Source organism: Protopterus annectens, chromosome 4.part0, assembly GCF_019279795.1.
Source record: "Protopterus annectens isolate FY-2018-M chromosome 4.part0, PAN1.0, whole genome shotgun sequence".
Taxonomy (NCBI): Eukaryota; Metazoa; Chordata; order Ceratodontiformes; family Protopteridae; genus Protopterus; species Protopterus annectens.
The window spans coordinates 481,554,480-481,580,279 of record NC_056733.1 but is presented as its reverse complement, the minus strand read 5'-3'; the positions used below and the strand labels follow the sequence as shown (position 1 = coordinate 481,580,279).

The 25,800-nt window shown below is 40.7% G+C and overlaps 1 protein-coding gene across 2 annotated transcripts in view; it reads right to left on the bottom strand.

Moving 5' to 3' along the window:
• The window catches only part of SART3 (spliceosome associated factor 3, U4/U6 recycling protein), a 1,581,088-nt gene that overhangs the window by 61,227 nt on the left and 1,494,061 nt on the right, over positions 1 to 25,800 (bottom strand). The window lies entirely within an intron of this gene.

Below are 25,800 nucleotides of genomic sequence, written 5' to 3'. Positions count from 1 at the left end.
TGACTACACCAGAAGTGATTCACAATCTGCACTAATAGGCTGTCAGGAAAATTATTCTGTACTAGAAAGACTTACATCAACAATAGGGTGGACTGTAATTTTATCCACACTGCTGTGAGAAAGCAAGCAATCATCAGGACATGTAGTTATCACAAAATAATGTCTACAAAACACAGGAAGAAGTCCAGATTATAACTTCAACTGTACTGCACTGATGGGATTACATGAGCAGACAAGTTACTTGTTCGGTAACCACCAACGCTCCCCTCTCTTTCCAAGTATGTGTAGTTTGGCACATGGGCAGCTAGACAGGTAAGAATGACCGACTGATATTACATAGTTAATTCTGTTTATATCAGGGGGTGTCCACTCACACCTAGACTTTTTTTTTTAACTATAGAATTAACAGAAAAGTCCAATGCAGTGCCTTGTGTGTGCTTGATATTGCCTGAAAACCAATGCTTCACTAACTGTTGGCACCTGTTAATTAGGCAAGTGTCAACTATCAAATTATATTGTTGCTGTATCATTTTGACGGGTATAGAAAACACAAGGAGGGCCGAATATTCAAACATATTCCATCAGATGAAGCCATGAAGACAAAATCCCCATATTCTAATCACCCATCCTGGAAACATTTTTTTTTTTTTGAAGAATATCATGAAAACATATTTTTTTGCTCCACCTCCCTGCAGCTGATCATCAAGCTGCAGGTAGAGGGAGCTTCTCTCATCATTTAACAGGTCAACCAGACTCTCTTTAGACTCCAACAGGTTCATCATGACTCACCTCCATATCCAGTGAAGAGAGAAAGGATGCTGGTGCAGTGTCATATTGTTGCTGGTGCCCTAAACCCCTCCCACTACACAGCTATCTTGCGAGCTCCACAACCTCTGCCTATGGGAGTGTGTGTGAGTCCTTCCACATGTGCAATCTTCTGACTCATGCAGTATATACACCTTTCAGAGCGAAGCTTGCTCGACTTCTTAATGTTGCAACTGCAGTGAGCCTAGGTAGCCTCCCTTCTCAATGGATGAGCGAGCCAGTGTCAGCTACTCAATCCTCATCCTCCCCAAAAAGAGTCCAGTCCTTCCAGCACCAGTGCAGCTAAGCTGGACCTAGATCATCAGGAAAGCAGTGAGGGTTTTATCCCTCTGTGCCTCAGACTGAACTATCATGAAAATATTCTTATGAATGTGAAGTCAGCAGTGACTGCTGCTGACATATCAAAGCACTAGAAAAAAAAAAAAAAAAAAACAATCAAAGGATTATCACGCAGACCAAGTATAGTTGTACAGAAACTTACCATAACAGTAGATGTCCTGTTGATCACTGTTGCAGTACTTCAGACTGCTGCACTGAGTTATCTTGCTAAATAACCTGGACATCCGTTTCAGGTGCCAAAGCCAAAACCTTTCACAGAGCTAACATCCAAAGTATGACCTAAGCCTCTGGGCATAAGGATACATTAGTGGACGTAGTAGGGTAAATACTCAGACTATCTCCAAGCCAGTAAGTCTGTAGAGGCCTGAGAAACAAAATAAACTGATCATCTAAGAAAGGAGAGGCAAAAAGACAGTATTTCCCCTTGGTCCATGAGGAAAAAGAAGAAACAGAGAAGGGGGAAGGTAGGGTGGGAAAGAATACTGCAGACGTGATCTGTATGACATCTAGGTTATGGTGACTTCTTATGAAACTATACTGTGTTCTTCCTTACATCACTGTAGTAGTATTCCAAAACTGCTGGGTGACTCCCAAAGTTTATGAAGTGTGTGTGTGTGTGTGTGTGTGTGTGTGTGTGTGTGTGTGTGGGGGGGGGGGGGTTGGATGAGAAATAGGCAAACTCTCCAGTAATCCAGAGAAGAGGAAGGTGTCTCTCGATTTAGAAAAAGCATTTACTCTTTAATGTTTGGCAAAGGTATGCAGAGAAGACCAAGCAGCTGCTTCAAGAATTGTTCAGGAGTCAATCCACTTGTAAAAGGCTCCAGTTAAAGCCACTGCTCTAGAATAATATGCCTTTGCTGCAGAAGATAAGGATTTGCCATGCTGAGTGCAGTAAAAAAGTAATGGATTTAGAAATCCACTTGGCAACAGTCCCTTTAGAAATTGGGTTCCCTAACTTGGAAAGAGAAACAACTGGTTAGACTTGCGGATATTATTAGTCTTATCCAGGCAGAATCTTGTGCACATCAAGAGAATGTAAAAGTCTCCCTTATTTTGTGGACTAGGGAAGATTTATGCCCTGACAGACAGTTCACAAAGGTGGTAATGGCCTCAAAGACAGTGTCCTATGAAAAACAAGGAAGGGAGGGGTTGCAATAAGAGCCTACAGTTAAGAGACTATTCTAGCTGAGGTACGGGCTACCAGAAGAATGGTTTCCAGGTACAGAATTTGAGAGAAGCAGAGGCTACTGGTTCAGAAGGAGGGAGGTTGAGTTCTTTCAGCACAAAGATGAGGTCTCAATCAGGTGGGATACCATGAGGGCCTTAGGTGGGGCACACCTATTAAGAACTGTATTAACTCTTATATGGACAGAAGATGAGGATCCAGAGGTAGGCAAGCAAACATGGCCAAAATAAGTACCTTCAGAATTTAACAGCTCACACAAATAATACTGGACTACTGGAGTATTAGACTACACGAAGTCCTGTTTTTAGAAAGACACCAGACAGTAAAGCCTTTCCATTTCAGCTATACAAGATTTCCTAGCAGTAGGTTTCCTTGCCTTCTGGAGAACCTGAATAATATCTTCAGAAAACTGGTGTCTAAAAGGGATCAGAATCCTGTCATCATTTATGTCAGGTTGCAAATCCACTGTGAGGGGTAACTTGTGGTGATAGCCCTTGGCTAAGTTGTAGAGAAGGGGAAACCAATGCTGTCTTGGCCACAAAGGAGTTTACAGTAACACCTTTGGGTTGTCTCTTTGGTAAGACCTTGGAAGAACAAAGTTGAGAGAAGGCTTATTAGAACTTCCCTTTTCAAGTAAAGGACGTTGCATCCATTTTCCAAGCTTGGGGAAAGTATGTCCTGGTGAAAAAAAGAGGGAATCTCTTGCCAGTGGAGGTAAATATTCTTTGTGGGTCCCCAATCTGTGGTCTATGTCTAAGAACATCTCCCTGTTCAGAATTCATTTGTGAAGATCATCTTTTGATCCGCTTAGAAAGTGTGCCAAGGACGCTGCCCTGTGAGGGAATGTAAATTGCTTAGAGGGATAGGTTTGTTTTTGTGGCCTCCTATCCCAACAGGTCTTGGACCTGGAGTCCAAGAGTGGGAGAAGAACCGCAGGGCCTGGATTAGTGCCCACAACTCCTTCAGATTGATATGTACCGATCTTAGATTTGGTGGCCATGGTTCCTGAGTTCTCAGGTTGCCTGACCATGCTCCTCATACATCATCGGAGGAGTCTGTGTACAATTCCTATTGAGGTGTTTGTACTTTGGAAAAGCAAACCTGGGTTGAGATTTACGTATGATATCCACCAAAGGTCCATTGGATGTCAAGGGGATGGGAATGTTGGAACCAAGTGGATTTCAGGTACCATTGCAGCTTTCTCATATGGAGTCTGGCAAAGGGGACCATGGGTATAGTTACAGCCATGAACCTAGTTCTCTGAGAGGACTTCTTGCTACACAAGATTGAATGGAAAGAAGTAAACGGAGAGGCTGAGCACTTTTGTTTGGCAGCAGAAAGGCCTGCACAAGTCTAGTGTCTAGTCTTCACCCAAGACAACTAGATTTTGGGTAAGTTCCAGGCTGAATTTCTTTAGGCTGTCTGGTGAAGATGAGTTGCCCAAATACGTGGAAAACTACAATCCACTCTGCTACAGGCCCCATGAGGAGCTCAGTGTCTCTCCAACCTAATACCACTCTAAGTATTCAGCTGCAGTACCACCTTTAACTTTTATCCAACCAGTGGATACATTGTTATAAGAAAAGCGCAGTCAGGGTCTGAACTGTCTGCAAACACAAACAGCTAAAGTTAGCTCTGAGTATGTGTCTACCTGTTTGAGCTAATATTCATTATCCCCTGGAGAGCACTCTGCTTTGGCTTGTAAGCAGCCCCCCCACCCACACACACACATCTTCCATTTTCTCTTTTATTCCCTTCTGTTAGCAAATAGTATCCATAACTGATCAAATACTGTGTTTGTTATTTAAATTGAGACCACAGTAGCCTACTGATACAAGGTTAGCGCCACCTGAGAAATGGTTAAGAAATGACTTATAGCTTCAGAGCAGTCCTTGGTCAATTCCGATTGTTTCTTAAACACAAACTTGTCTTTGCTTGATCTTGGCTCATTGGCAGCAGTACAAAAGAACTGCCTGCTCACACCCTTGTTCTCCCCCTCCCATGTTTATTACCTTAAGCCAATCCCAAAGTTAATAAATATTACCTGTGGCAAGCACCATTTTTAAAACTACAACCACCCTTTGAGCACTTTATGCTCAGCCCTGCCATAAAACTTAATAAAACTGCCTGAACTGGGGCACAGCTAAATGATAGTTTGTGGAAATACAGGGTACCTACCCGAGCCTCCACATTCACTATCATATGTTCTTTTATCAGTTTACTCTGTTACCTGATTGTTTCCCGCACCTCATAAGAGCAACTAACAGGGTCTCTGCCAGCTTCGCTCCCCACACTGCCCCCAATTCTCTCCCACCCCCAGTGATTCTACCTTTATTACACACGCAAACCCCTCCCATCTTTCCAACAGCCAACCACGGCACTAAATCCAACACTACCTCCTCCATCTTCCCACTACTATCACTCCTCCTCAACTAACATGTATAAGCATATCACACCTATGCTCACTGCATGCACTCTCCTTTCATATCTTACATCCTACCAAAACTCCATCATTCCCCCACTCAACCACTATCATACTACTACTCACACCACCACTCATGTCTCACCCTCACTCAGCTCCCCTCCCACCAACTCAAGAACCATCCCTATGCACCCCCCACATATTCTATCAACTATATTACTCAAATAAAAAGCATCCCTACAACTTAATATAGTAACCCTCCCACCATACCTATTACACATAGAGCACAAACATAAAGTTTCCCTAATAAACAGACATTCAAAAACTGAGAAGACTAATAACCTCATGCATATCAAAACTAGCCCTAAGTGGAGACATCAACCCCAACCCTGGCCCCACCATCTCCAACCCCACTCCTCATAATCAGACTAGAAACCACAACTTCTCCCAAATCACACCCAATAGAAAGCCAAGTGACTTCCCTCTAAGCCTAAATATTAGAAGTATATCCAACAAGGTCCATGAACTCCATGCCACCATAGACTTGTACTCCGCAGATATAGTCATCCTGACAGAAACCTGGCTAAAACCTCACATTACCAGTGAGCAAATCCTCCCTACCAGTTATGGCATACTAAGAGTAGACCGGCTAAACAAGAAAGGAGGCGGTGTAGCTGTAATATTTAAACAGCATCTAAACATCCAGATCTTAAAATCATCAGCTCCACAAATAGGCAATAAAGAAATAATATATACCAACCTCAAAATAAACCAAAATAAAACCATCAACATAATTGGATGCTACTTCCCACCTGGCCAAAACATCCCTCCACTAGAAAACCTTCCCAGCTGGTCTACCCACCATCTCTCCCAAGAAACTATAATTTTAGGTGATTTCAATACTGGCTGGCATTCCTGTTCTGGCAACCATCCAACCCATCATCTACACTTCATGGTTTCACCCAACTAGTCCAGTCGCCAACCAGGATAAATAAAAACTCCAACAAAGCATACTACCCTGGATTGGATACTAGTCAGTAAGAGCCCCCAGTCATATATAGCAGGCTGCTTATCAGATAGCCTCAGTGATCACTCCCCAACATTCCTACTCAAAAAACACGTATACCAAGCTAAAGCTGTCATCTACCGTCAGATACATAAAAAACTAAACTTTAACCCACTCACATTCATCTCATCTCTCAAAGAATGTAACTCCTCTAAAGTATCTCAGTCTTGATGACGCAGTTGAATTTTTTAATACTACCTTCCTGAGCATCCTTAATTACCATGCCCCCATAAGACTTTCCAGAACCAAAGCACAACCCTCCCCATGGCTACAGAAAACCACTAAGTCAGAAATGAAAAACAGAGAAAAAGCCTGGGAACAATGGCGCAAAACCAAAACCCCCTCAACTAGACAGAAATTCCTAGAACTATGCAATAGAGTCAAAAAGCTAATAAAACAGGACAGATTCCAATACTACCAGTCTGCCCTAGACTCCTCCCAACACAACCCCAAATAATTCTGGTCCTCCATACACTCCATCCTCCACCCAGGTAAAGTCAGTACCCCTCCCTCCTAACATCCCTCACTCCTCCGAAAATACTGCTACCTCATTCAACACACACTTCACACAAACCATACTATCACTAGCTAGACAACACAACCCCCCTCCCCTCCAACCCACACCTTCAACTAGTAATTTCCCCACTGTCTTCTCTTTTTCCCCTGTTCCTACCTCCAACATAAAAAACTCTTAACTAAACTTAAGCCCACCAATTAGCAGCAGACAACCTCCCAAGTGAATAACGACAAATCGCAGCTGATGCTCTAGCCTACCCAGTATCCATCCTGATTAACACATCTCTGTCAAAGTTACGTTCCCACACTATGGAAAGTATCACATATACTTTCCCTCCACAAAAGCGGCCCCTCCACAGAACTAACCAATTACCGCCACATAGCTATTCTCTCTCCACTCTCCAAAATACTAGAGAGATACATTCACTCTCAGGTCTCAGACTACCTCCTTACTAACAACCTCCTTTCCAATACTCAGCATGGTTTCCGACCAAACCATAGGACCACCACTGCCTTACTCTCCTTTACTAACACTATCCTTCAACATAAAAACAATGGCTCTCTCTCCTCTGCTACTTTCCTAGACCTGTCTAAAGCATTTGACATGGTCCCACACAAACAACTCGTCTCTGCCCTCAATAACCTATCCTTCTCTCAATCAGTCACCAACTGGTTTCAGAGTTACCTGTCTGACCGCCAACAATCCATTGTATGGCAGAATTATATCTCCCCAACTACCTGTCTCTATAGGGGTTCCCCAAGGATCCATTCTTGGACACCTACTCTTCTCTATATTCACCAATAATCTAGCCTCCGCCACCAAACATGGCACACTCATACAATACGCAAATGACTCAACCATCATCTGCTCAGCCCAGTCCCTACCCAAACTGCAAAAAGTCACACAGGAAGCCTTTTCCTCTGCTGAAACTTGGTTATCCGATGCCCAATTAATACTCAACCCAAATAAAACTAAACTATCTTCCAACCCACCAAACATACTCAAAACAACTCTCACTTTAACATCACGGCAAAAGACACCACCAGTATACACCCAACAGAACACACCAAATTGCTAGGAGTGGAAATAGACAAACTAAAAAAATTGACATTCACATATCCATGACCATAAAAAAAGTCCACAAAAAAGTAGGAGCATTATACAGAAATAAGCAACTTCTCACCAAAGCAGCAAAGATTTCAGTAGCAAATTCCCACATTATCTCCACCCTACTTTATGTCTCTGCAACATATACCAACCTAAGGCAATGCGATCTAAACAAGCTAGAGACCTGCTACAACAAAATCGCCAAATTCGTCACAGGGGCATCCTACTGTAATCACCACTGTTTCTCACTTGCTGAACTGGGCTGGCTTGAACTCCCTCATCTCCTTCAATGCTATCAACTCACACTCGCCCACATACTAGTAAACCATCCACTAAAAGTCCCATCCCTCCAGAATCTACTTCAACCCTATCGCACCACCAGACCACTAAGATCCAGCAACAAAAATCACTTACAGGTCACTAAAGCCAATAACTTTGCTGGAGAAGCACTATTCTCTTGCGCCATAGTCAAATTATGGAACTCCCTCCCACCCACAATTACCTCCATACCATCATGCACCCACTTCAAAACTTTACTAAAAGCGCACCTAAAAACATGCTGGCTATGCCCTTGCAACTCCCCCTCTAATATCACCCAACCCATCCACCCACTACCTTTCTTTCCACCCCACTAACTACCTTGATTATAGCAAGCTCGGATGCTCATAAGCCTAACTACTTATTATACAGCAGGAACTTCTTATTGTAACAATTGTTAATGTCTGTTATAAACCTCGCAGATGATAAAGATTCTAGTTGTCTACTGATGAACTATGTTCTTCATCTATTACTATGTTTGTAATTGTTAATTGCTATGTAAATCCAATGTAACTACTGTCTGTACATTTTAACTGTGGAGGTTTTCTCCCCAGGCCTCTGCTGAAAATGGACCTACGTCCAGTCAGACACTCCTGGTCAACAAATGTAAATAAATAAATAAAATAAAAAATAAAGAAAACATTAGCATTTCCTGAATCCTGCAGTAAGCTACAACTGGAGCCAGTCACTTTGTGAACATTCTGGGGGCTGTAGAGTCTCCAAAACGCAAAGCAGAGAACTGAAAGTGTGATGAGTAAGTTGAAAACCTCAGGAATTTCCTTTAAGAGGGGTGACTAAGAAAGTAAAAGTATCTAGAAACACAAGGAAGGCCTGCAGAAGAATGAAAGGTAGAAGAGTTTGTAAATAAAACATCTTGAAAGAAAGGGTCTTGAGAAAGGTGTCGAAGGTGGAAAGATCCAGTACGGGTCTCCAGTCTCCTGCTTTTCTTGGAATCAGAAGCAGTCTGGAATATAACCCTTTTCCCAAGTACTGTGGAGAACAGTCTCTATTTTGCCTTGTTTGAGCAAAGCTTGAAAGATGGGAGGGAGCAACTTTATCTGACTGTAAGGAAGAGAAGGGATGCCACAAAATTGAGGGGACTTGCCTCCAAATCATTATGTACCTCTTATAAATAATGGAGAGTATCTATTTGTAAGTAGTGATGCAGAGCCAGTTTTGTAGGGCAGAGGTGAGCCTTTTGGATTGGGGAGGGCTGGAGTGGGGGAGGAAGATGGAAGGTGGTCAGGTGGGCCTCCCAGATCTAGAGTTACTGCCTGGCTTGTCTTGTAATCTTCTCATAGGCATTTTCTTTGCCTTATTAGGAGGTCTAGATTCCCCGTGAGCAAAGGATGTCGGCTTTGCAGGGTAATTTCTCTGGCATCTGAGCACAGAAGTAATAAAGATTTGTCTACAGTCCATCATTTAACTTTGTTCTTGTAAAGTCTTAAAATAGACTAGCTGCATCTGGACCAAATAAAAGGTCCCTGTTAAGAGAAGAATCTAGATGCTTTACTTTAATTTCGCCAGGGAGGGACTGGGAATGTAGCCGTGCATACTTCCTTATAACAGAACCTGTAGCAGCTGCTCTGGAAGAAGCTTCTTCTGCATCATACCTGCATTTTATGTTGTGCCTAGCAACATGGGAAGCCTAAGGTACCAAAAAAGTGGCCTACCGTTTACAATCTATTTCCTCTGTAGAGGACAATATTTTAATTTAAATTCCACAGAATAGACAAGTATTTAGTCATCTGGAATGAAAGCTCCACTAATGCCAAAGTAGTTTCTGTGAATTTAACTCTTACTTTTTATCTTTGTCAGAACTGCTGTTGATCTACTGTGTCCCCCACAAGGGCAGCCACTCTAAGGACCCAGATAATTACAGGCCCATCAGCCTCATAGCAGGCAGTATTATCTTATCTAGTCTCCAATCAGTTTGGTGTTGTGAAGGGTAGGGCCTGCCGACTGAACTTGGTAAGTTTCTTTGGAAAAGTTACAGAGGGTTTGGAAAGTGGTCACTCAATGCACACTGACAATTTCAACCAGGCAGAGGCTTTTATCACTACCACCCTTATTAGTAATAATGAAAAAAATTAGAACGCAATGTTAACATCTACATGGTCTGCTAAGGTTGCATATTGGCTACCTAACAGATTCCAAGTGGTGAAAGCTGCTGTTAACCTCTCTCAATATAAAACTGTAATTAGTGAAGTACACCACATGTAGAGTGGATGATTCTACCCACTGGTTATTGGCTAGGCTTGTAATATACTGCAGACTGCTAGCCTGGTACTTACCTATGAGCCTATGAGAGTGGTGCTAGGCCCTCTCCTGTTTAATATTTATTTTACAGACATCCAAAATAAATTTCACAAAAGGTTGACCAAGTTTGATGATGACTAAGACATGAGCAATTATCTGCTCATCCACTGATACTGAACTCCAGCAAGGGTAGAACATGTACATAACCTGGTGTACTGAAACAGGTGGTTCGAAAAAGTGTAGGATAGCAGAGTGTCGCACAAAAGGGGGACACGTGGAAAATCTCTCTCGCTCTCATTTGATCATCACTTCTCCACCACAATCAGGAAACTCTTATCTGCAGGCACAGTGGTGTAGAGGTTGGTGGTGTCACCTCACAGCAAGAGGCTTCCCAGATCGATTCTTGGCTGGGGCTCCTTCTGTGTAGAGTCTGCATGGCCTTCCTGTATTTGTGTGGATTTCCTCCAGATTCTCTAATTTCCTCCCACATTACAAAGGCATGCAACTGGAGCGTTTCTCCCTGGGTCTCTGCTTTAAATTAGCTCGTTCCAGGTTGGACTTTCCCGGTAAACAAATGTTAAAATAAATACATTTGGTCCAGTTAATTTTCAAGGAAATACACCCAAAATCCAAAGTCATCTTACTGCTATACTTTTCCTTATCAGACCCATCACTGAATACAATGGTCCCTTTGGTATATACAAACACAAACATCGCTCAATTCAAAAGGCCGTGAAGATTTCTAACCAAGAAAATTAAAGGTCTCAAACCCTTCAACTATCCTGAGAGGTTACCATAAGTCCAGTCATACTCAGCAACCTGCTGTTTGACCTAAGGTGAGCAGAATCTCACTTTCTGAGCCACAAAAGACCCAGTCCTATTTCTTCACAAAACCAGTGGCTCTGCAAACACCAACACTAGAGGAGCCTAAACCTACACAAACAATACTTGCTGGAGGGGACAAATTTCTAACTCAATGTATTCTCAGTCTATGGAACAACTTACCATTACAGGTCAAGCAAACTATTACTTTAGCTACCTTTAAAGCACGTCTTGATAACTGAAGGTGTAGACAAACTCGCGCCAGGGTTATAACGCATGTCCATGCTCAATTTGGAAAGTTAGTACAAAGAAGTGCTCAGAAAGGGTGGCAAGAACTTTTAAGTGAGTCTATGTAAAAGTGTATATGACTAGACATCTTATGGTCCCCATGACTACTTCTTCAGTGTTGTTCCTACAAGACCCTTCTTGCTGAAATAACTGACACCAAAAACATGGTCTTTAAAAAATTTTAGATCAACTCAGACACAGCAGGTTCAAAAAGAGGGAGAGAGTTAACTTTACTAACACAAATTTCAGGTCTCCTATACAGGAAATAGCATGTAGTCACAACAGGAAGGCACCTCAGAGGAAAACTTTACATACCTTTAAAAAGCCAGAGATGATGACTTTGGGTCCTAACGAAAATCAGACACAGCTGCTAAGTGTAACTTCTGAGATGAACATTTGGATCCAGTACCCAATATTTGAGCAAAAACTGCAGAATAGCTATTTAAGAGTCTACCCCCCACGGCACTGCCCAAATGGAGAACTTTGTTCATTTACCATTATGAATCTTGCTAATGATGGACTTCCAGGCTGCCCAAAGTGATATGCTGGGTTCCTGGCATTCAGTGAAACTGGAGAACCTAAGTGGTTGGTCTGTCAGATTGTCCCATCCATTTGGCAACCCTCAACCAGACCTACAGAGTACAGCAATGAGGTTGGTGAAGAGGTTTCTTTATTAGCTAAGGCAATAACAAGATAGACAATATTTGCCTAGGTTAGAATGGGACTATGAGAATGGCTTTAGTCCTCTGGATCTTGATTTTTTACAAAAACTACAAGACTGGTGGAAAACATGAGAGCGCATACAATAGCATCCACTGGTAACTGTCGCTATACAGGGATTATGGAAAAGAAGCTGCTGTACTTTGAGCTGGTTGGGGATGCAAACAGATTGCAGCAATATCCACTCTGGTACTGAAAGATCATACAAGCCATTGCCTGAGTGAAAGGCCACTTGTATGGCATCAATAAACACATGTTGAGACTACCTGCTAGACAGCTAACTTATCCAGGGATATGTGTTGCTCTCTGAAAGTGAAGAGAGATCACTGCCTATTTCCGCAGCCTAATGACCTAGTTCCCCCTTCTAGGTTTTATATCATAACACATAAATACTGTCAGAGTAGACAGAAATTGCATTCTGGGGGAGGAGATCTTGAAGAGCTTGCAACAGAAAGGCCACCCTATCTCCACAATATTTACAGTGGATATAAAAATTTACACACCCCTGTTACCATGCCAGTTTTTTGTGATATAAAAAATGAGACTACAATTAATAATTCTAAAACTTTTCCCACCTTTAATGTGGCCTACAACTTCTACAATTCAATTGAAAAACAAATCTGTTAGGGGAAAAATATAAAAAATAAAAAATGTACAATAAGCTGGTTGCATAAGTGTGCACACCCTTAAACTAATACTTTGTTGTGTGCACACACCCTTAAACTAATACTTTGTTGAAGCACCTTTTGATTTAATTACAGCATTCAGTCTTGTTGGGTACACACCTGCCATCAATTAAAGAGACTCTGATTAACCCCAAATAAAATTCAGCTGTCCTAGTAGGATTTTCCTGACATTTACTCAGTTGCCTGCTACAGCAAAAGCCATGGTTCGCAGAGAACTTACAAAGTGTCAAAGGGATCTCAATGTTGAAAGGTATCAATCAGGAGAAGGGTACAAAAAAATGTCCACAGCATTGGATATACCATGGAACACAGTGAAGACAGTCATCAAAAAGTGGAGAAAATATGGGACAACAGTGATGTTGCAAAGAACAGGATGTCTCCAAAACTGATGAAAAGACAAGACGAAAACTGGTCAAGGAGGCTGCCAAGAGACATACATTAACACTGAAGGAGCTGCAGGAATTTCTGGCAAGTACTGGTTGTGTACTACACGTGACAACAATCTCCTGTATTCTCCATATGTCTATACTATTGGGTAGGGTTGCAAGACGGAAGACTTTTCTTAAGCAGAAAAACATCCAGGCCCAGCTAAAATTTGCAAAAACAATACATCTAGTCTCCCAAAAGCATGTGGGAAAATGTATTATAGTCTGATGAAACCAAAGTTGAACTTTATGGCCACAATTCCAAAAGGTACGTTTGGTGCAAAAACAACACTTTGCATCACCAAAAGAACACCATCCCCAAGGTGAAGCATGGTGGTGGCAGTATCATGCTTTGGGGTTGCTTTTCTTCAGCTGGAACTGGGGGTTTAGTCAAGGTGGAGGGAATTATGAACAGTTCCAAATAATAGTCATTTTTGGCCCAAAACCTTCAGGCATCTACTAGAAAGCTAAAGACGAAGAGGAATTTCACCTTTCAACACGACAATGACCCCACTCATACATCCAAATCAACAAAAGAATGGCTTTTACCAGAAAAAAAATAATGTTTTGGAATGGCCCAGACACAGTCCAGACCTAAATCCAATAGAATATCATTGGAGGGACCTGAAGAGGACTGTGCACAAGAAATGCCCTCTCAATCTGACAGATTTGGAGCACTTTTGCAAGGGAAGAGTGGGAAAATATTGCCAAGTCAAGATGTGCCATGCTGATAGACGTCTACCCAAGAAGGCTTCTTCTTCTTTTGGCTTTTCCCGGTTAGGGGTCACCACAGCAGATCACCTGTCCACTCATGATTGACAGTGGAGTTTTACGATGTCGAGTTGCTAGCCTGGCACCCAACCTTCCACGGTAGGCACACACACGCATGCACTCACGCCTAGGGCCAATTTAGAGTATCCAATCCACCTACAGCATGTCTTTGGGATGTGGGAGGAAACCGGAGCACCAGGAGGAAACCCATGCGACCACAGGGAGGACATGCAGAATCCACACAGAAGGCACCCCAGCCAAGGATCGAACTGGAGAACCTCTTGCTGTGAGGTGGCAATGCTAACCACTGCACCACTGCGGCCGCCACCCTACCCAAGAAGACGGAAAGCTGTAATTAAATCAAAAGGTGCTTCAACAAAGTATTAGTTTAAGGGTGTGCAGACTTAAGCAACCAGCTTATTGTATGTTTATTTTTTATATTTTTCCCCTAACAGATTTATTAGTTTTTTCAATTGAATTGTACAGGTTATAGGTCACATTAAAGGTGGGAAAAGTTTTTAAATGATTTATTGTAGTCTTATTTTTTTACATCACAAAGACCTGGCATTTTAACAGGGGTGTATAAACTTTTTATATCCACTGTATGTGCAGTGAGATCGTATTCCCTCCAAATCCCTTGGATCTTTTGCCCTAAACAATCTTCCCTATCCCACTGCCAATGCTTCCATGGTAACCATGACAGTGCATAGGAAAAGGAGGGGCTAAGAGACAACCTTGAGTCAAACTGCTGTTTTGTAGCCACCAAAGAAGGTGCCTGGACATGCTCTGGAAAAGTGCATAACTTGTGAAAGGGGGTCTGTCACATGGGACTACTGAACTCTTAGGCTCCATTGTAGAACCCACATATGGAACCTTGCAAAGGAAACCAGATACTACATTGCTACCATAAGAGCCAGTACCCTGAGGATAAAAGCTGCCATTAAGTGAAACAGGATATAAGGTGGACTGCTACCTGTAAGGACTGAATTCTCTCTCATATGAGATGGACAGTTTTGATCCCTGTACTGATGTAGCAGGTAGCATCTTATAAATACTCATGCCTGGGATGGGTCTGACTCAGACAAAAATCCCAAGGACTGAAACAGAGCTGCAGTAAGTAGTCCCTTACTTGCTTGATTTACTTGTAAATGAATAACCAGTCCAGGCAGCAGCAGGAAACAGCTAAATCAGTAATTTATTATAAAATTCACACAAGCGCTTTCACCCTGACTCAAATGCAGAGCTTTTTCAAGTAAAGTACAAAACACAACACCCCTCCATTTAAGTACCTTCATTCATAAAAAAAAACGCCAAAATATCTTAAAGTGGTACATACAAGTCTGCATCTAAAATGCTAAGCAAAGCAACATTAGTCAACATAACTTCATCCACAAATAATCAAAGTGCCTCACGTTAAACACATTCTGCTCAGCACAAACATTGTTCCCTAAATGGAGTCAAATAAGAAAGCAATAGGTAAATAAATGACCAACTTTCAACAATCCCTACACAGTCATAACTTAAAAAATATATTAAAGGGCTAAAAAATGTGAAAATATGAAAAAATAATAAATGGTAAAAACTGTATAACAACACATATACATATTACCAAAAGGTGTTTAAAAACAAGATTTTTTATTACAACTTCTCAGATCTCTTAATTAAATAGGGCTTGATAGAGATATGGTCATTTAAAGCCGGGGGATGGGCTGCATTCAGTTTTAACTGCCAGTAGGTTTCCCTACAGCTTAACCAATTCTTCTAATCACCACCCCTAGGGTCAACACAAACTCGTTCCAAAATTCCAAAAAGAAAACCTGTATGATTAGGTTCTACGTGCAAATGCATATACAATGCGTTATTCAAGTTCTTTTTCCTAATACTGTAAGTGTGCTCGTAAATACGTTTAACGCCCTTTCAGATTTCCCTACATAAAACCTGAGGCAGTCCTTACATAAGGCCAAGTATACTATGCCCCTGGTCGTGCAGTTACCTTTCCTAAAGTGTACAATACTTCTAGTGTAATTATCCAACGTTATGGTTACTTTGTCCAAGATGTACTTACAATAACCACATCTTCCACATTTTCTTGTTCCCAGACCACCCTGGAACCTACCTCAGTCATTGTTCCTTTCAAAAAGCCTTTTTAGGTTAGTTCCTGTTTTAAAAACAAAATTGGGGCTCTCTCCCACCCTATGTACAATAGCTTGGTTAAATTTTAACATTTTCCAATTTTTTTTCAATTAATCCTTTGATGTCCCTTGACGCATTACTTTATTTTAAGAACCTGAATAACGCATTGTATAGGCATTTGCACGTAGAACCTAATCATACAGGTTTTCTTTTTGGAATTTTGGAACAAGTTTGTGTTGCCCTAGGGGTGGTGATTGGGAGAATTGGTTAAGCTGTAAGGAAACCCAGTTAAAACTGAATGCTGCCCAACCCCCGGGTTTAAATGACCATATCTCTATCAAGCCCTATTTAATTAAGAGAGCTGAGAAGTTGTAATAAAAAGTCTTGATTGTAAACACCTTTTGGTAATATGTATATGTGTTGTTATACAGTTTTTACCGTTTATTTTTTCATATCTTCACATTTTTTAGCCCTTTAATATATTTAAGTTATGACTGTGTAGGGATTGTTGAAAGTTGGTCATTTATTTACCTATTGCTTTCTTATTTGACTCCGTTTAGGGAACAATGTTTGTGCTGAGCAGAATGTTTAATGTGAGGCACCTTGATTATTTGTGGATGACGTTATGTTGACTAATGTAGCTTTGCTTAGCATTTTAGATGCAGACTTGTATGTACCACTTTAAGATATTTTGGCGCTTTTTTATGAATGAGGGTACTTAAATGGAGGGGCGTTGTGTTTTGTACTTTACTTGAAAAAGCCCTGCATTTGAGTCAGGGTGAAAGCGCTTGTGTGAATTTTACATGCTCACATGACTCAACTTTGTAAATAATGTGAATAGTTTTCTACTTCAAAAACGTGCATGTTAAGCAAGCATATCCAGAATTCCTCTCTTTATATATGTAACTGACTTCCACACTCAACACTTCAGTGCCATTGCTCAAAGGAAACTGTATAACCCTTAACCTCTCTCTCTATGAATTCTGCTAACTATGCTTGTGAATATTCTTATTTTTTAACTCTCTTTACAATTTTATCTTGTATACTCCTGTATTTTATTGTAACTGAATTTGTACAATGCTTTCTTGGAGCTTTTCTCCCCGGGCCTCCACTGAAAACGGGTCATGTTGGCCCAGTGGACTTCCCCGGTAACCAAACTGGAAATAAATAAATTAAATAGTAAATTACTGATTTAGCTGTTTCCTGCTGCTGCCTGGACCATTTATTAATTTACTAGTCTTGGTTGCACGGTCTTCTGCTTGCTTTATTTATTTAACTTTTGCTGACTGAGTTAATCCCACCAGGCTAGTGGCTTCTTTGGGACCAAAGGGGGTTACATTTCTGCTACTAGAGGAAATTTGGCCATGTCATCCAGGAACTTCCCCTACTCATTGCAGGTGGGTGAGATTGCACTCTTCTCTTAATCTTGTAACATGATGACTGGGAGGAGAAGAGTAAGTGGAAGTATGGCAGAGTTTGGAGAGGTAGAGTTGTTTCAGAGCAAGAAACAGAATGCAGCTGAGAGTGATGGTGTAGCTGAATCACATGAAAAGATACTTATTACAACCTCCAGCCAGGGAGTGGGGGAGGGTGGGATAGAGTACTACAAGAATTAATGCAGTAGGGAGAACCAGAGAACAGGCAAGAAGGGTCATGGGGAGATATTATGGACAAAATTTTACAAGATGGTGACAATAAGGGAAAAGGTGAAGCAGAATGGAGGAGACAGAAATGAGAAGACATATGTGAGGGTAGCAGCTGGGCTTTAGAAAAGAAAGAAGAAAAGGCTTCAAGGTCGAAAAAAGAAATATGTGGTAAGGATGCAAGAGAAAACAGAAAAGCAGTTGAACAGATATGGCAACATGATCATGCATTCAAGAATCAAAACATTTGAGATGATTGTAAAAAGAAACTTTTTGTGACATTACTTTTGAGACTGGGGAGGGCTTAATTAATAGACAATAGAATACTTTGGCCTGGGGATGGGAATATTCTGTTGTGCTTAAAATAACTGAAGGGAAAATACTGCATCTACCAGGTGTGATAAATGTGAATGGGGCAAGATGTTGGAGACGACCAAAAGCATTCTTTTTGTGGGGTGGAAAGGCATTAGAGAAGTGTGACAAAAGGTGATGTAGACAATGCAGAGGAGGACATGATGTCAACAGTTGTACTGCGAAATATTACAAGTGCAAAAAGAAATTACATTTATGATGGATTGTAAAATAGTAGAAAATGTTAGAAATGAGCAGAAAAAGGAACAAAAAAGCAGGAAAATGAAACTAACACATACTACATACAGACTTGGGAGAGTAAGAAATTGTACAAGGGGCACGAGAAGAAGAAATTCAAAAAGAAATAGAGACTGGTGAAGGAAGAACTTATTTGCATAATGAAGTGAAAGGAAATAATGAAGAAAGTGAATGGAAGAATTAAGATGGTATGCCGTGAAGGGAAGACATTCTACTGGGAAAGAGTGAGAGAAAACAGAAAAAAAATGGATAATTTAAAACTAGTAACAGTACCTGTGTATTATTGCAACCATGTTCAACTCACATTTTGCTGTACGAATGAACTTTCATTCTCTTCCTTTCAGTGAAAAAACTTACACTTTTCACATCAAATCACAATACTTAATTTCTTATTTCATTCAAAAAATGTTAATCAGTATACTAACAGCCCTTTAGTATGAAGCGTTGAGTGGTAACTATTTCTGATCCTTAACATTACTGTAAAATAAAGACAAATTAAAATGGGAAATCTGTGCTTTGCATACCATTACGGCTGGTTTCACTGTGGTCGATAACCTAATATAACTTCACCTTCTATACAAATTATAAACACAACTTCTTTATTCTGTGACCATCTGCTTTGTACGTGAGCCAGCGGATTTAAATGCTGGTACATTTGTAACACAACCGTTGGTTTGTAATCTCTATACTGCGTCCTTGTATGTTTTATCGATTGTACACAAACTCCAAACTATTCAGACTATTTACTTAACAGGAAATTAAATTTCGTGACAGAATATAAAAAGTGTGCACTTTTTCAGTGAAAAGAAGAGAATGAAAGTTAATTCATACAGCAAAGTATAACTTGAAGGAAACGTCTAATTTTGTGACCTTTTGGAACGTGGTTGCGATAACACGCAAGTAAACTAGTAACATTAAATTTGAAAAGTTGGATAAATAATGTCAGAAGACAGGTGCTAAAATAGTGGTGTACAAAATAAAATCAGATACATGTTTAGTAGATGTGAGCTTCTTAAACAGAAAAGAACAACTGCAGGGTGGAGTTTGGGGGCAGAAAGATGTGCAGAAATTGCAGTTTTCTTCATGAAGGACTACATCCCAGTAGTAGATAATGTGGTTGTAAATGCAGGGAGAGTTTTTGTTATAAATTAGGATTATTGCACTACATAAATACACAGATAGCAAAGAGAATTTATTTGACTTATTAAAGCTTTATATTATAATCTGAACATCATCCTGACAGGAGATTTTAACTGTAATACAGATGATTTTCACTAGTGAAGTGACTCCCAAACCAATGTGCAAACGTGAAAAAGGGGTTGTGGATGGATGGATAAGAAAAAACAGTGAAGATTTCTGTGGACATTTAAGAAAATAAGAGAACGGATAAAGATGGTGGACTAAGACTAGGAAATAACAAATATTCATATAGAAGAAATAACATGACGACAGAAACAAACTAATATTTTAAAAGACTATAAGAGGGATAGAAAAAAGAATAAAGAAAGTGGTGCCTCAAATTTAGATATGATTTGAACTAGAATTGGGATAAATATGGAGTATATTAAGACTATTGTGGGAAGATCACATAACCACAACATTTATATATCAAAGCTGGACTGAGTAGTATAGGGAATACAAGACAGTATGAAAAACTGGAATATATAAAAAAAAATGTAAAGAGAAATATGATATGGTAATGAAAGAGGCATGGGATCTGCAAGAAGGAAATAAGAGTATATGAGTAGACAGAGCTGTATGAACAAAAACCAAGTACTGAATTCATTACAGACAGCAGTATCAGGTAAAAGGAACAAAGGAAGAAGTGAACATCTGAGGGAAAAGATGAAAAGACAAAATATGGTGATGGAACAAGTGATGATAAAAGAAGGGAGGTTAGTAAGGGAACAAGAAAAGATTGAGCAGGAAGTTATTAAATTCTTGACAGAAAAAAAAATGGGAAAATAGAAAAAAAGAAAGCAAGATGGGAAAGTGAAAAGGTTTTGGAGGAAGAAGAAAATGAAAGATTAAGAAAAATAAGTGCAATGGAGGTATAAAAAAGTGTTTACAGTGGTTAGGGAAAATTCATCCCCACGGGTGGATGGAATAGATTACAAGTTTTATAACAATCTGGAAGAAAAGCAGAACAACATAGTTATAAATGAAAGGAAAGAAAAGGATTTATGAAGGGGAAATGTATGTGGTGTAATTAGACTAATCTGAACAAAAAAAGATAACACAGAATGCTTAAAAAATAAGAGGCCAATTATGTTAATGAAAACAGATAATGGAATATTGAAAATAATATTGATGAGAATGAGAACAATATTAAAAAATGGAGAGGGAGAATATATGAGATTACATTAAGTAAGATCAATGTCGGGGATAATCAAATAAATGGTTTACTATATAAAGGAAGGTGGATATGTGGTAAGAATTATAGGATGTGTCAATGAAAAAACTTAAGGGAAAAATTATGGGAAATTTTGGAAGATTATAAAATATACACAAACAGATAATTAAGTTAATAAGGTCAGCATATAGAAGTAAAGTATGGTTAATGACCTTACAAATGGATGGGTGAAAGGGAAGATTATAAATAAAAAGAGGCGTTAGACAGGAATGTCTGCTTGTTAGAACAATTTTTGCATTAGTAATCAATGCAGTCATGGAATTGGTTATCAGGCACGGAAGCAGCTGTATGGAAACACAGAGGGGAGGAGAAGCTGCCATTAATGGCAGTTCATGCAGATGATGTGTTTACTGCTAGAAATATTGGGTGCATGGTAGAGGTTATTAAACCAGTGGACAGGACTAAGAGTCAACAAAAAGAAAAGTAAATGATTTGCAGAAGCAGTTAAAACAGGATTTTATTTTTGCAATAGAGAGAGAAATTCCATGAAGAGTATTTAGAAGTTAAGTAAATACAAAAAACAATGGAAAGATGGTTGGAGAAGTACAGGAAACAAGCAGATTATAGAAAGCCTTTAATTTAAACTTTAAGAAAAAAAGTTTATTTGATAAATAGCTGTGTGCTAGAGAAATTATGAGAGTTTGGATCAATCACTGCTCATCCAGGATAACTTGAAAAAGAAATATTACAAATAGTGTTTAGTTGTTTATGGGGTTCAAGACTGAATCTGAAGTGGAGGATAGAATAAAATACAGAAAAGAGGTTTAAAATTAAAGAAACCAATTGCCTTTTTAACCTCATTATGTTTGTATAAAAAAGTATGAAAATGGAGTAATAATAACTGTAAAAAGTACATATAAGGACCCAAGTTCCTAAGAACTATTGAACATTTGTTTAATAAAGTATGGGATGTTAATTAGCAAGCTAATGTCATTAGATTACTAAATTAGATCAACCCAGCCAATGGGGATGCACAAGCCAGTGCATTTCTTTGTGCCGGTCCCAAGCCCGGATAAATGGGAAGGGTTGGATCAGAAAGGGCATCCGGCATAAAGTTTTGCCAAATCATACATGCGGACAACAGTACAGATATACATACTGGAGCGGTCGAGGCCCGGGTTAACAACGACCGCCACCAGTACTGCTGGCCAACAGGGTGCTGGTGGAAATTGGGCTACTGTTGGCAGAAGGTGGAGAAGAGGGGGAAGATATGCCTGAAGGCAGGTAAAGGCTAGGACTGCGATAGTGAGGGTCGGAACTTTGAATGTTGGCAGTATGACTGGTATAGGGAGAGAGCTAGCTGATATGATGGACCGAAGGAAGGTCGTATATTGTGTGTGCAAGAGACCAGATGGAAGGGGAGCAAGGCTAGGTGCATCAGAGGCGGGTTAAAATTGTTTTATCATAGTGTGGATGGGAGGAGAAATGGCGTAGGCATTATCCTGAAGGAACAGTATGCTAAGTGTGTTTTGGATGTGAAAAGAGTGTCGGATAGAGTGATATTTATGAAGTTGGAAATTGATGGTGTAATTATGAATGTTGTTAGTGCATATGCTCCACAAGTTGGGTGTGCGAGGTACGAAAAAGAAAAATTCTGGAGTGAGTTGGATGAAGAGGTGATGACTGTACCCAAAGGTGAGAGACTGCTGATTGGAGCAGATTTCAAAGGGCATGTTGGTGAAGGGAACAGAGGGGACGAGGAAGTGATAGGTACATATGGTGTTAAGCAAAGGAATGCAGAAGGTCAGATGGTAGTGGATTTTGCGAAAAGGATGGACATGGCTGTGATGAATACGTATTTTAACAAGAGGGAGGAGCATAGGGTGACATACAAGAGTGGAGGAAGATGCACACAGGTGGATTATATCTTATGTAGAAGGGCCAGTCTGAAGGAGATTGGAGACTGTAAAGTGGTGGCAGGGGAAGGTGTAGTTAGGCAGCATAGGATGGTGGTTTGTAGGATGACATTGGTGATCAAGAAGAGAAGGATGAGTGTGAGGGCAACACCAAGGATTAAATGGTGGAAATTGAAAAAGGGTAATTGTGATGTGGAGTTCAGGGAAGAGTAAAGACAGGCGCTGAGTGGCAGTGAAGAGTTACCGAATAGCTGGGCAACTACAGCAGAGCTAGTAAGAGATGGCTAGAAAGGTGCTTGGTGTGCCATCTGGAAAGAGGAAGGAGGATAAGGAGACCTGGTGGTGGAATGAAGAAGTACAGGAAAGTATACAGAGAAAGAGGTTGGTAAGAAGAAGTGGGATTGTCAGAGAGATGAAGAAAGTAGACAAAAGTATAAGGAGATGAGGTGCATGGCAAAGGGAGAGGTGGCGAAGGCTAAGGATAAGGCGTATGAAGAGTTGTATGAAAGGTTGGACACTAAGGAGGGAGAAAAGGACCTGTACCGATTGGCTATACAGAGGGACCGAGCTAGTAAAGATGTGCAGCACGTAAGGGTGATAAAGGATAATGAGGGAAACGTACTCACAAGTGAGGAGAGTGTGTTGAGCAGATGGAAAGAATACTTTGAGGGGCTGATGAATGAAGAGAATGAGAGGGAGAGAAGACTGGATGATGTGCGGATAGTGAATCATGAAGTGCAGTGGATTAGCAAGGAGGAAGTAAGGATAGCTATGAAGAAGATGAAGAATGGAAAGGCTGTTGGTCCAGATGACATACCTATGGAAGCATGGAGGTGTTTAGGTGAAATGGCAGTGGAGTTTTTAACTAGATTGTTTAATGAAATCTTGGAAAGTGAGAGGATGCCTGAGGAATGGAGAAAAAGTGCTTTGGTACCGATTTTTAAGAATAAGGGTGATGTGCAGAGCTAACTACAGAGGGATTAAATTGATCAGTCACAGCATGAAGTTATGGGAAAGAGTAGTGGAAGCTAGGTTAAGAAGGGAGGTGATGATTAGTGATCAGCAGTATGGTTTCATGCCAGGAAGGAGCACTACAGATGCGATGTTTGCTCTGAGAGTGTTGATGGAGAAGTATGGAGAAGTACAGAGAAGGTCAGAAGGAGCTGCATTGTGTCTTTGTGGATTTAGAGAAAGCATATGACAGGGTGCCTAGAGAGGAGTTGTGGTATTGTATGAGGAAGTCGGGAGTGTCAGAGGAGTATGTAAGAGTGGTACAGGATATGTACGAGGGTAGTGTGACAGCGGTGAGGTCTGCGGTGGGAGTGACGGATGCATTTAAGGTGGAAGTGGGATTACATCAAGGATCGGTTCTGAGCCCTTTCTTATTTTCAATGGTGATGGACAGGTTGACAGACGAGATCAGACAGGAGTCCCCGTGGACTATGATGTTTGCAGATGGCATTGTGATCTGTAGTGAGAGTAAGGAACAGGTGGAGGAGACCCTAGAGAGGTGGAGAGGTCAGCAGGACTAAGACATATATGTGTGTGAATGAGAGGGAGGATAGAGGAATGGTGAGGATGCAGGGTGTAGAGGTGGCAAAGGTGGATGAGTTTAAATACTTGGGATCAACAGTTCAGAGTAATGGTGAGTGTGGAAGAGAGGTGAAGAAGAGAGTACAGGCAGGATGGAGTGGGTGGAGAAGAGTGTCAGGAGTGATTTGTGACAGACGAGTACCAGTAAGAGTGAAAGGGAAGGTCTGCAAGAGGATAGTGAGACCAGCTATGTTACATGGGTTGAGACGGTGGCATTGACAAAAAAGCAAGAGTCAGAGCTTGATATGGCAGAGTTGAAGATGTTAAAATTTGCACTGGGTGTGACGAGGATGGGCAGGATTAGGAATAAGTATATTAGAGGGTCAGCCCAGGTTGGAAGGTTTGAAGACAAAGCCATTGAGGCAAGATTACGTTGGTTTCGACATGTGCTGAGGGGGGATGCAGAGTATATTGGGAAAAAGATGCTAAGGATGAAGCTGCCAGGTAACAGGAAAAGAGGAAGGCCTAAGATAAGGTTTATGGATGTGGTGAGAGAGGACATGCAGGTGGTTGGTGTGACAGAGCAAGATGCAGAGGACAGGAAGAAATGGAAACAGCTGATATGCTGTGGTGACCCCTAACAGTAGCAGCCGAAAGAGAAGAAGATTACTAAATTAGATCATGATGAGAAAAAATATGCTAACAACAGGGCACATACATATCCCTCTGTATCTAAGGTATCAAATAGTATAGATATGGCTAATAATCGCCTTATCAGAGTGAATTAACATATCACCGAGTTATCTAATTAACAGGCTTTCAGTCTAAATGACCCTTTAGAATCCCCTGTTCATAAACTGGAGAGACTTGTGAGCCAATCCCAGGGGGTAGACAGTTGACAGTCGCATGTAGATGTTTACCAACAAGGTTTTTTACCGTATCAGAAAAATCAGGTGACAACCAATACAGAAAGAGGGAGACAAAAAGGAAACATGTTCAGTACTTAGTGATTATAACATTATGTGAAGTCATAAGGGATATCATATTTTCAATTATAGTCATTTTGACTTTATCAACCATTTTCATCTTTTTGAAAAGGGGTTTAATTTAATTTCTATGAACAAGACTTATTGACAGATTGTTTAATTAATTTTAAATTGTTTATTAGTCACTAGGTAGCCTATCTACCACAAGAGGAGTGGTTTCTGGCCCAGAAATTGTAGTTTATTGGCCATTTGGGCAGCTTTTCCATCCCTTTCAACTTTCTAGTTTAAAAGCCTGCGTTTGCGCTTGTTTCCCCTCTTTCCTGTAACTAGTCTAGTCCAGATACAGATTTGTTGTATCCAGGACTGTTTGTAAGCTTCTGAGCCCCCCCCCCCCCCAATCCTTTCTGTGCTGGAGGGAAGCCTTCTAGCTTATCAGTGGGAGTGGTAAGCACTAGGTAGCCTATCTACCACAACAGGAGTGGTTTCTGGCCCAGAAATTGTAGTTTATTGGCCGTTTGGGCAGTTTTTCTATCCCTTCAACTTTCTGGTTTAAAAGCCCGCGTTTGCAGTTGTTTAAGCTCCACACTGCGGTGCCAAGCTGAAGTAAACTATTACTGGTGTCAGAGAATCTGCTCTTCAGTTTTTCCCTTAGATCTTGCTAGTTCTTCAAATAACCTAATTGCTTTGCACTTCAACAGGTTTTTGTAGCAATTATTGCAGCACACCTAAGTGCCATGACCGCTAGTCATTCTTCAAGAAAATGGCTCCAGTACTTAGTAGCTACAACCACCCCTCCAGGCTTGATTAAAGAGCAGTTCCCTGTGCTTTCTCCTATTAACCTGGTACACATGGGTATTCTGAGGCAGTGTAGCAACT